A 13,432-nucleotide genomic window follows, 5' to 3' on the forward strand; every position below is an offset into this window, starting at 1 on the left:
TTTTTTGACTTAATTTGACAGGACTAAAATTAGCTCTATCCCTTTCTTGCACTTATTGTAAGTGCAGGACGGCACTCATTTAAGAGATGTCGAAAATTGGGTTAAGTTTATGGGCACCCAAATGGGCACCAATGTATTTTATTTAATTTTTATTAATAATATTAATTTAATAATGATATGTGATTTCAAAATCCATTATACAGACAGGTACCAGCGGTACATTTGTCCACGGCAGGAAACCTCTCAGAAGGATCGGCATAATAAACCCCATCTTACGATATCGAAGATCGAGTATTGATCTTCCAACACGACAATTAAGCAAGATTTTGATACATACATACTTGTATTAGGAACCGTGACTGGCAAAATTTTATTTAAAAAACCGTTAAACAATTTTAGGGCCTTTCATGGCATTAAAGACCAGGCAAACCCCGAACAAGAATGCGTTATTAAAGGAGAAGGATTCCTAATAATAATATATGCTCAGCATGACTACAAGAATGAGATACTAGTACATCCATCCATTGACATTTTGACACCGAACGTATCTAGATTCAATGACATCATCAATGTATCCTAAACATGTCAATTTTGACTCCATCAGCAAATCAGCCACGATCTACAGCGCTGTCCAATAATATCCAATCCAACATATTTCAAGAAGAAATACAAGCATTCCAACACCCAAGGAGCATGTTTGTGTATCCATTTGCCTGGATACGACTCGCGTAATGGATTTTTTGAGGTTGACATGCAGTACGTAGATTAACTCACACATGCATTTGGAGTACTAGAAGTTTAAAAGCACTTCCAGAGTTTTAGTTTCGCTGTCGTTTGCAGATCAAATGTTCGGTAGTTGTATTAAAAGGATATATCAGAGGTTGGCGAGGGGTTTCAAAAATTATATTTATAAGAAAATTAAAGTATATCTGTAATAGAAAAAACTACTTCGCTTTAGCTTCATCATCATCATCAGCCCATTAACGTCCCCACTGCTGGGGCACGGGCCTTCCCTATGGATGGATAGGGAGATCGGGCCTTAAACCATCACGCGGGCCCAGTGGGGATTGATAGCTATTAACGACTGCTATTGCAGCCGAGACCAACGGCTTAACGTGCCTTCCGAAGCACGGCGGAGCACGACAATTTTTTTGTGGTCACCCATCCTATGACCGGCCTTTGCGAAAGTTGCTTAACTTCAACAATCGCAAACAGAGCGCGTTTACCGCTGCGCCACCGAGCTCCTCATCATCGCTTAGGTTACTTTTCAATATTTCAAAATACCGTATGCTGAGGGTCATAATAATTAATACATCTGTACGCGCAAGCGCCGCAAGTATATGCAACGCCAAACTTGACATTAATGTCGAAGACAAGCGAAGCGGGGTCCAAGAATTGTATGAGATCGCAAAACAAACCCCCGAATCGTTCCTACTCTTAGGAGACACTTCAACCATAATTTCCAATTACAAGCTGTAAAATCAACAAAACATAGAATACATTTTTCCGTCCGATTTTTTTGTACGCCGCAAACAGAGATTTCAACAATGTCGAACCACGCAAGAATTCCTTAGGGAAACATTAAACCCTTTTGTAAACGTAATCATTTGTTGCCTTTAACAAAATGCTCTTTAGAGAGTGTTCTTCCATTAAAAAAGTAATATTAAAGAAATAATATGAGTACTTATATTGTGTGATGTTAATTGTTGATTGACCAATCAACTTATCACATCCAAATCTAAGATATTTAAGACCACTATGCACAGAGAAGGTACCGTAGCCATTTGGTGGAACGACTGAAAAAATACGACCAGTATCCAACCCGGAATGCTCGCAATGTCGATGTGTTCAGTAAACTTTAATCATGACTAAAAATATATATTATATACTTAGGTACTTACGTGCGTAAAATCAGCTGTACATTTATCCTCTGTCAACTAATGACTACTGACTATCCCGATTTCTTGTAATATTATAATGTTCAGGGGGTTAAAAAGACTACATTGAAACACTTTATCTTAAAAACGTACTGTTATTTTATTATTGTAATAAATGCTACGTGCGATTGGGATGCTAATAACATTTTGATAATGTGTGTGACTGTATAATCACTAATAATATATTTCTATAAGGCCGGACATAGCTGGGAAACCCCTAATGAGTCGCTACTAATAAGTGTTTTTAAATTTTGACAGTTATACTATTTGAGTTAATAACAAACATATTTTTTGGGTAATACAAAAGTATAGAAACTCTGTAACCCGTTGCGCAGCTTTTAACTGCAAAATGATAATGTTCTATTTATTCCCTAAAGATCGGAAAAAGGTAAACTTAAAAAAACTTATTTGAAATCAAAACTGCGTTTTTCCAACTGATAGCTTATTTTTTCGTACCTCATCCTTCAAACGGGATACACTCCACGTTACTCCACATTTTATAGCAATATTTCACAAATTTTAGCTGGACAGTATGGAGAACTGTCAAAATTTATGAACACTCAACAGTGCTGTCGCCTTCTTCTGCTTTCTATCATGTGGGTTATGAGGTGAATTACCAACCTCATCAACCCTGGTGTCAGCTGCCGCCTACATTTGACCTTCTAGTTTTTATCCTCATTGATCTAAACACCTGCACTGTACCAAGCTCCGTAATAATTATATTTCATTTTATTTCAAAAGCAATATGGCTATTTGCAATTATTATTATTATTTATTTATTTAGGTACACATACAGCAATACATATTAAACTTTTACAGACAACATTATAAATAGAAAGAAATACTTGGTATATATGTTTGCCAATTACATGCGTACACAGCATTCACCGTAAATGGAAACAAACAAACTATATTAATACTAAACTATATAAATTATAAACTATATATATATATTAACACATTTTTTAACAAAATATTAATGTAAGTAGTGTTTAACGTTTATAGCGACAACCAAAGTGATTTAGCACTTTACTTTTGTAGCATCGAGGGGAATCATTAAAAATATCGATGTTTGGCAATTTATCATTAACTTCGTTGAACGTCGCACACATCCTGGCAATAGGATAGTGTAGGCCCAGATTAGTACGGTAACGGGCTATATTAAATAATTTAGATATGGGCTTCCGAGGATAGTTATATGGTACGGTGAGATTTATTGAACTTAACAAATTTGGGCATGCTATTTTAGTGTTGATGATTTTGTAAAGGAACACAAGATCTTGTAGTTTCCGTCGAGTTCTCAGAGTGTTGATTTTAAAGAAAGACAGCCTTTGGTCATAGGTCCTCTTGTGAGAAATACCGGGTGTTACAAATGCCAAGTGTCTAGTGAATGCACGCTGAAGGCTTTCTATTCTTTGAGAAGGCTCAGTATAAACAGGGTTCCACACAACAGATGCAAATTCTAACCTGCTTCGGATTAAACTATTGAACAGAATTATTCTTGTCTGACTTAGCCTGAAGTCGCGCGAAGTACGTTTGAGAAAGCCAAGCATCTGTGCAGCTTTTTTAACGGTATTGTCAATATGCCTAGAGAATTTGAGCTTACTGTCTAACATTACCCCAAGATCCCGGATTTCGTCAACTTTTGTTAAAGGGGTGCCATCTAAGAGGTAAGTTGCATTAATTGGCTTCTTTTTTCTAGTAAATGTAATAGACAAACATTTGCGTGAGTTAAGGCTCATACCATTCAAAATACACCATTCTTTAATGTTATCTAGATCCTTTTGTAGTAGTTCAGTATCAGATGGAGTTTTTATTGTTTTATACAACTTGAGATCATCAGCAAAAAGAGAAGCTTTACTATTTTGTATATGTATTGGGATATCATTAATGAATATGAGGAAGAGAATAGGACCTAAGTGGGAGCCTTGAGGGACGCCTGAGTCAGCGTAGTACACTGTGGATTCATATCCGTTTACAGCAACTATTTGAGGTCTTTTTAATAAATATGAACTGAACCAATCCAACAGAGACCCTCCGATACCGCTGTGGTTAAGTTTTTCCAATAAGACTGCATGATTAACTTTGTCGAAAGCGTTACTGAAATCCGTGTATATAGTATCAACTTGTAGGCCTCGATCTACCTCACAATTTGCTAACATTGTGCACTTAAACAAAACATAGCTAACAAATACTTTATTGCACAAATAGAAAAATACTAAACAAAAGAGAAATAGAATGACTTTCTGGATGACTTTCTTTCGCGAATGTCTAATTTCAAAATTGCTTTTTAGATAAGTGCGTAAATGTCCTTTAGAGACCCCCTATTCACAACTTCTACCTCTGTTATTTGAAACACAAATAGTAATAATAAATGCAAAATAATTTAAATGTAAATTCATTCATATCGGTACGTCGGCGTGGTTTGCGCATTCCGTCTCTGTAAATAAAGGATTTGTGTTACTTTCCACAGCAATAAATTATAGTTCTTTGCATATTGTAATTAAAAATCCTAGTTCAAGCTAAACGCCTGCAAGTTATTTTAATGAATAAACATCAACTATAACAAATTGCTTGTTTATTCGTAGGAAGGTAATGTCGATTTGTCACTTTTCTTTAATTTTGATTCTAAAATTCAACGTGCATATTAATGATCTAATTATGTAAATATTAATAGCTGACTCTTTGTAAATAGTAAAATAAGCATAGAAATCCCCAACAAGCAAGAGAGGTATGTTTAAACGAAGCAAATGGAATTTCATAGTCTCTGCTTACCCCACTGCGAAATAGGCGTGAGTTTATGTATGTAATAACTAACTTTTAATAAGTCGTCTAAAAACCTAGGACGCCGAAATAATTCGTGTAGTTTTTATTTACACCAATTTCTTTGCTCGAGGTGTCCTGATAAACATCCACCAACCCATATTTATCAAAAAAGAACTAGTACCTATGATAAAGTTCTTTACGTCAAAACTAGTGTTTCATAATTTTCCTTTGCTAAAAGCTAAAAAACAACTAATCGTGAAATTGTTACGTCGTAGTACTTTGCTACGACACGTAGCACATTCTACGCCTCAATGTTATTATTTTTACAATTAGCTAAAAATATGTCTAAAGAGTGACAACGATTGTCACGCTATACTAGGTCATACAGTAGGTACTTCGGTTCACCTGCATATACCGTTGGCCGCAGCATTAGCGTAGTATTTGCCTAATGCAGCCTCCCCCGGACAAATTTCCGGGAAATAAAGTTCAGCACCGCACTGTTTGAGAGCACCCGCATCGGAGCTCATGTTTATTTTGCCTTGACGACGTCCCAATAGTTTCGTATTGACTAGGAATTTTAATAAGTATATAGGTATAGAAGGATAAGACGTATTTAAACATCTTCGGCAAAGAACAAAAGTATGTACGAATTAAATTGACTGAAGATTTACGAAAATATTTGTTCAGCAATTTCAATTTCGTGTTGTAAAAAATTGGTGTGTCAAATCTTCGAGTTAGGCGTGTGTACCACAGGGTTCATCTCATTAGGGTAACGTTAGGGAGATATGTGTTGTGTTATAAAAAGAAATACATATTTCCCGTCGCCTCAGGCCGCGTTCAGTGACGCGCGGGGCGTCACACGTCACGCGAAGCGGTGCGCGGGGCGCAAGCGTTTTCTCCAGTCATAGAGAGGTGGCGCGTCAGGCGACTCGTCAAGCAGCGCGTATAGCGGCGCGCGCAATTTGGTGACAAAGTGGTTCTCAGTGCGTCACTCGTCACTCGCCAACGCTACAATTCAAACAAACGCTGGCAAAAACGCTTCTCCGTGAACGGTCAGTACATTTTCATACGTTTGTTTTTCTGGCAGCCCACGCCGCGCAACCGTGAACGCAGCCTTACGATGAAAACTTCGTAGGCGCCTTTTTTGTAAAATCAGGTATAAAGTAGTCCCCATTTTTACCTAGAATAAAACTATCGTATCCGTTTCGGTGTTTTGTTGAAGAAAACCACGTCAGAATGATGACAATGATTTTTCAGAAAGGCTCTTAGAAACTTTCATTATAAATACAGTATGTTAATTTATGTTCTGTAATATTTTTACTGTAATAATACGTACTAATCGACGGCAATGTTTTTGACGTTTCCAAATATTATTGTTGATACTAGTAACATACAATTTCTCATGTACCTAAGTATAAATATTTTGATGAAAAATATATTCAAACCATAAAACCGTACTTTATTGCAAAAACAACATTGAACTCAAAATTTTTACGACTCCAATTTCAAAAGGAGCTTCGAACTTTTTGATTGGAATCGCATTTAATAAATATCGCGGGTTCCGTAGGCAGATCAATTTGTGCTCATGACCGGTTTTATTAGAAAAGTTTTATATTGTAAAAGCTTCATCCACCGCATAAGGCAATGCAGTTTATTGTTTCACGTCCTCTGACTCAGACAAATATAAGCCACGGAATAAAACTACGCGGATTTAAATTTGATGAGAAACCTCAAACATACATTGATAGATTACCGTTCGTAATTTGGAACATTATAAAAATGAAAACTAATTTTTTTTTAATTATTGTTTAATGAACATGAGGTACCAAACCTGTAATAAGGCGATTGAGTGTATATGTCTATATGTACGATAAAATTAAATAAGTTTGAAAAAAGAATATATCAAGTTGTAGGTACGTCCGTCTCAACTACACCTAACAACAGACGATACTATTCAATTTAAACAATACTAATTAGTTTTTCTCAGAAGTTGCAACTAAATATGAATGCTATGTACAGCCTTTTCTTTCTCTCTAGGTCCTCAACACATAATACAAAGCAGACAGATATAACCCAGACAGCGTGCCGAATGAAAGACGTGACATAAAAGTTGTGCACTCTTTAAATCCGAGTGTCGACCGAACTTTGTTGCATAATAGCGGTTTTACGGTTTAGCCGCGTTCTCTCTGTATATTTGTTTCATTGGAAGTTTATTTCTTTATAACTTGCCTTTGTATATTTTCCAACAACGGCACATGTCCGTGAAATGCTATTCGTACATAGTTGCATCCATTTTACGCTGCGTTGGTTCAGGCAAAATGAATTCATTTTATTTTTATTTAATAGTTACGAATTTGTTACCAAAAAGCTTGAGCGACGTTTCGTTTTGGATGGAATTTATAAAATACCAAAACTAACTTGGTCAACAACGCTAGTCGACACGTCGGAAGCAATTTTGGAAGCATGTAATGTACACGTTTCACACAAAAAAATCAAGTAGAATTCTCGTAAAGCCGTATGATTATAATATCTATATTTTACTTGTAAATTTACCCTTTTATCTTTCATTAAATTATTACCTACGTTACAGGTCAAAATGACAAAGGAAATTCCTTATTCATTTCCACCGTTCAATATACTCCAAATTAGAACTTTGAGACCCAGAACTTTAGCTCTAAAATGCACAGCTCCCAACACCTGAAAATGTTTGAAACTTAAACATTAATAGCAATTTAATCACAGTCGCTTGTTTCGCGAATATTCAATAACCTGAGCATTTTACGGGAGCAAAATCATATATCAGAGGCATTTCAAAACCTTTGAAACACTTTGAAGTCACGTTTCGTATAATCCGAGCAATGTCTTTCAAATGGGAACATATTCGCCGTACATTACCCTTGTTACCCTGACAATGTAGACGTGAATGTAAGAAAATTCTAACGTAGGAAGAATTTAAATAAATTATCTATGTTAAATAACACACACTAACACAGTTGGCTAGAGCATTATAAACCTGTCTTGTTGGTCTCAAAGAAAGCTCGTTAAGGTATGGGCACTTAGTTCATCTTGCGATAGTTGTACCTCTGACTACCCCAATTGAGATGTAGTCGTGAGATTATGTTATGATGTATGGTAAATAATCACTTCAGTAAATCAGCCAAAGGTCTCATAACGCTGGCGTATAGTGAAAACCACGTAAACGCCGTCAATAAAACCTCAATTTGTTGCAATTAAGTAATTTCAATCCGAGTAAAAATTAAAACAGATTTTTACCTAGATTGAAACTAGCTTGGCTATTGAGAGGTTTTGTTAATAAAAATCACATCCAAATGTGATTTATCAAAAAGGCGCTTACGTGGTTTTCACCATAAGGCGAAGATAAGAGTCATCCCCCTAGCATTATCCCGTTTTTCACAGGGTCCGCTTACCTAACCTGAAGATTTGACACGTCCGGTTTTTTATAGAAGCGACTGTCTTTCTGATCTTCCAACTCGCGAAGAGAAAACCAACCCAATACAGGTTAGGTCACATACGTCCGAAAAGCATTTCTCGGGAATGTAGGTTTCCTCACGATGTTTTTCTTCACCGCTGAGTACGTGATAATAATTTATGATCTAAACATGAATTCGAAAACAAATTCGACAATCATTGGTTTAGGCCTGTGCTGGATATGAACCTGCGACCTCAAAGTAAGAGGCAAGCGTTCTCCCAACTGGGCTACCACCGCTCCTCAAGGCCACGATAAGAGTGTCAAATGAAAAGGATCAAAAAATTCAACAGGTTTACAGGCAGACATTTTGAGTTTTAAGTATCTAGTGCTTGTTAAGACACGTTACACTATCTGCCTACATTACAACCTCATTATACAGGATATTAATGACATCGTAACGAAAACTTTGAGGGACGATTCAAACCATGATTCTGAGTTGATATTGAGTGGAATTATCCGCCGCCCTAACAAAGAAATTTCAATCATTTCATTCCAACTGTTTCATCTACTATATCTACAATACTACTTTATAATAAAAATATACATACCATACATGCATTATAAATACACGCTCGTAATCAAAGACAACATGCAGCCAAGTCCTAAGATATGATGAACATTATTGTAACAAGGGATCATCCTGTTGCCCCTAACAAATCTCTGTCGGATTCTTCTAGCCACAAAGGCAACCAATCAGCTCGCCAAAACAAACACTTCAGAACCCCTATAATGACCCCGCCGGCGTGGTCGTCGATTTCCCTCATTTAGAGCTTATCGCTTATACCTAGAGGGTCGATTAATTCTTTCAAATATTATCCTCTCAGCCGACGCCCTGACCTTAAACTTTGTACCAAGTGAGAACCCTCAGCGCTCCTATTTGTCCGGCCAAATAGTTAATGCCATTTGCGGCAAATCTACAATAAGTCACGTCAAAATAAAACTGTCGGATTGTACGATTTTTATTTGCTCCCAGTCCAGCATAGATGCTAATATTTAAAAAAATATTGATTTGCCATGGACGTCGTAGAAGTCTACGTGTATATTGGTTTCGTAGCTTCACGACGATACCCTTCTCACTATGATGTCTCATAGCTCCATGCAAATAAAATAACTAATGTTAAAATAACCCGTGACCCTTTGTGAAGTACAAAACCAGTCATGCTGAAAATATTGTGATTTCTGCACTGTGTACTATATATAAGGTTCATTTGCTTTTGTGTCTGCTGTTGCGGAAATATTATATGAGTAATATCCAACAATACAATACAATACAATACAAAAACTCTTTATTGCCAACATGGACAACAGTATTATATTTATTATTATTATTTTATTTATTACATTTCACGACTTTACAGTGCAGAAGCGCCAATGCGCCGTGAAACTTTCAATATAAACAATAATATATAAATAAGTGTAAACAATATAACACACATCAGTCATCAACTCGCAGAACCTCAGACACTCGCGACCCGTGACCTCACTCACAAACAGATCACACTCTGGTGCTGGCACGGAGGAGTGGCGAGTGTGTGCGCGCACAGTGCGCGCCGCCGACACCGCCAGCGCAGGTGTAAAAACCACCACCGGTGTGTAGGTGTGCAGGTGTAATATAAATGCTTCAGTCATCACAGAGCATCCAAATCGGGAACCATGTCCACAGTCGCCTAGTATAAGAAAGTTCTCTGCAGCAAACGTCCACTCATCATATTCTAACGACGTTTCAGTTTTGGTAAGTTAATTATGTAGCTGCCAGCCATTGTTCGAAAAACGTGATTCTAATCTGAACAAATGTCCAAATAATACAGTTCACACACGAGAAACTACCGATCGTGTTAATATTTCGCAGTTCTGACGATAAAGACACTAATTACGTCGCGATAAATATTTAACCCATTCATGGAACTCGTTTAAATTTATGTTTAGTGACGAAAAGTACAATAAGTATTTCATCATGCTTGTCATCTGAGATACTTATATCATAAAACAGTATCCGTGGTCGAGTGCTTAGGCCAGGCGCGCACTACGAGATTTTCGCCGCGCGGCAGAAAAGAGCAGCGGCATGATGTCGCACTGTAATACTGCGCCGCTGCGGCGTCTCTACCGTCAAGTGCGCGCAATACAATTTAAAGCTGTTTGGTACAGAATTACAGTGCGACATTTTGGCGCTGCTTTTTTTGCCGCCCGGCGAAAAACTCGTAGTACACGCCTGGCCTTAAGTGGTCGATTCCCAGTCAGAACAAGTCTAACAAAAAAATCTCGTTGTGAGACTGTCCCTAGTTTGATTGGGACATTTCAGACTGAAATCACCTGATTTGCCGATAAATATTATGCGGTGCTTCGGAACGCACGGTGGTCGGTGGTCCCGACTATTATACTTACTACAGTATGTAGTTGTTACATCACCCATATCTGCGGACTACGGCGGCTCAGTAATAACCCTGACAATAGTTCTGGTGTAAATCGATCTTTCAACAGTTTCAACCCATGCGAAAGAAGAATGCATCGCAAAAGTTCTCTAAAGAATCTAATGACTAATCTATTGATCAATCATTCTGATTAATCTATTGGACTATACAGGGTGTTAAAGACATCGTAACGAAAACTTTGTGAGGTGATTCAGACCATGATTCCGAGATGATATCTCAATAATTAAAACACATAATAACGGGTTCTCACCGCGTTTGAATCAGGGATATGAGACAAAAAAATAATGGAATATTGATATCTCACTAATAACCCTGATACCAGAGTTAATGACGTTGGTAATCCCCCTCATAACCCACACGATAGAAGAAATCTGGCTATGTAGGTGCGACATGTTTGACAATAATTATCAACAAGAGTTTTATAAGCACATACCCCAGTCGTACAAACATATAAACCCACCCAAAGTCCAGTAAGATTCGTATAACTTGCTGCTAAATTGGCCACTAGCCGGGGAACTTACTCCAATCTGCAGTTAAAGTTCCTAAGTGGCTGGACGGCTGCATTCTAGCTTAGGACTGCCCAGCGCCTATCTCTAATTACATTCTGAAAACACCCACAAGTATACAGTCTCAATTATTTAGCTCTGAATGTATATTTTTCTGACATCACAAAAAAAGCGGAAAAGCGCTTTAAATATACACTGACTCCAAAACAAATGACTACACTTTTAAAATTTCATTTTTTCTAAACTACGGAAGCATAAAAAATATATTCCCGGAAAAATGGGCCAAAATTACATCTGATTGGTCCCCACAGGGTCGTCGACGTCGAGGCAGACCACAACGACGGTGGAGGGACGAACTGGACGTCTTCCGGCACACTTGGCAAAACGATGCCCAAGACAAGGTTGGAAAGAGAAGGGGGAGGCCTTTGCCCAGCAGTGGGACATTAATTAAGCTACAGAAAAAAAGAAAGTAGACCACTTTATCAACTTCCTTGTAACTATTAAACTACACATCGAGTCCTTATTTCTAAAGTGTTTCATATGTTCTTAAAAATATGTTATAACTTTACGAGTGTAGTATTTAGTTTTGTTTAATTCATCTGACAGACAGACAAAAATATAGTATACAGCCTCAAGCGGAAGAGACATTCAGAGAAATGTATTGTTCTGACAGCTGTCAAATTAGTCAAGCTATGTTAACCTGGTATAACGTCCTGGGCATGACGTAAACGTCAACGGAAGGTTACCGACCAGTTTAACGAGATATAATGTTTCACCTAGTATCTACTACATTGTTACTTTCCATAGTCAAATAAGTTACTTTACTATATCTATATTTACTTTACATACCAATATCAAAGTGACAAATGATTGGCTCCAGACTTCTTCTTCTTCTATGGTGTCGGTTGTAAGATGGATTGCCAACCTCATCAACCCTGGTGTCAGGGTTACTATTAAGCCGCCAAAGGCCCCTCATAACTCATGTAACGATTACGTACTTACATCAGTAATTAGAAACCGGGACCAACGGCATAACATGCCTTCCGGAGCACGGATCGTCTTACTTTCGGACAATCAGGTGATCAGCCTGCAATGTCCTAACCAAACTAGGGATCACAAAGTAATTTTCGAACCCGGGACCTCTGTATCATGGCCCAACGCTCAACCACTGGACCACGGAGGCCGTTATTCAGACTTGAGTAGGCTACCGGGTTGCAGGCACTGCCGACCCTTAATAAATAAATAATTATCAACACAAAATACAATAAAAATTATATTATTAAGTTTTGTTTTTGATTCATGCATAACAATGACTTAACATATTTTGTATTTGTTTTCTAGGTGTGCTTGTAAATTGTGTGATGTCAATGTAATCATCATCATCATCTAATATTGTAACTTTAAGTACATTGAATTTGCAATAAATACATTTGAATTTGATCTCTTATATTGCTTTGCATCTGATGTATACATTGGTTATTTGCAGATAAATGAATTGAATTTGAAATTTGAAAAATTATCAATCAAAACAAAAAACGAATCCCATTGCTAATAATCAGACCCATCAATGAGGGTCGCAAGTATCTCTCGCAGGCTCGGCTGTTTCTTTACTTTTTTAAAATTGCTCGTGGAAATTATTGGAGCGATAAACTCGGCGTCTCGGGAGTAAAATTGAATACTGTAGCTTCGTTTGCTGAGTCCGTACAAACGAGGTGATCGCGGACCATTGCACCCGGCCCCTTGTTGCTCGACGTTTCTGCAGCCTACCTACTCTATACAATTTTCAACCAATTTGATACTTTTTCAATTATTTTTATTGTGGCTGTCATAGCTGGTTCAACACCTATGTTTCACGAATATTGATCATACACACCTACATACATAAACTCACGCCTATTTCCCACCGGGGTCTTTTTCTATCGTGTGGGTTGTGAGGTGAATTACCAACCTCATCTACCCTGGTGTCAGGGTTATTATTAAGCGCCAAAGGCCCATGACATGGCTCATGTCACGACTGCTTACCTACATCAGTAAGTAGTAACCGGGACCAACGGCTTAACGTGCCTTCCGGAGCATGGATGTCTTACTTTTTGGCCAATCAGGTGATCAGCCTGTAATGTCCTAACCAAAATAGGGATCACAAAGTGAATTTTGTGATATGTTCCCCACCGTGATTCGAACCCGGGACCTCCGCCCCACCCACCGGGTTAAACAGAGTCTATGGAATTCCATTTGCTTCGATCCTTGACATTACTTCTCTTGCCTCCTCCACATTTATCAATCGTTTCGTACACACACACCTAT

The 13,432-nt window shown here is 37.7% G+C and overlaps 1 protein-coding gene across 1 annotated transcript in view; it reads left to right on the top strand.

Moving 5' to 3' along the window:
- Positions 1-5,628: 5,628 nt before the first annotated feature.
- Positions 5,629-13,432, top strand: part of LOC126374815 (general odorant-binding protein 83a-like) — a 45,979-nt gene continuing 38,175 nt past the window's right edge. Inside the window, exon 1 of the mRNA XM_050021540.1 lies at positions 5,629-5,755. The gene's annotated coding sequence lies outside the window, so the exon portion shown is untranslated. The remainder of the gene's footprint in view (positions 5,756-13,432) is intronic.

This window comes from Pectinophora gossypiella, chromosome 18 (genome assembly GCF_024362695.1).
Source record: "Pectinophora gossypiella chromosome 18, ilPecGoss1.1, whole genome shotgun sequence".
Classification (NCBI taxonomy): Eukaryota; Metazoa; Arthropoda; class Insecta; order Lepidoptera; family Gelechiidae; genus Pectinophora; species Pectinophora gossypiella.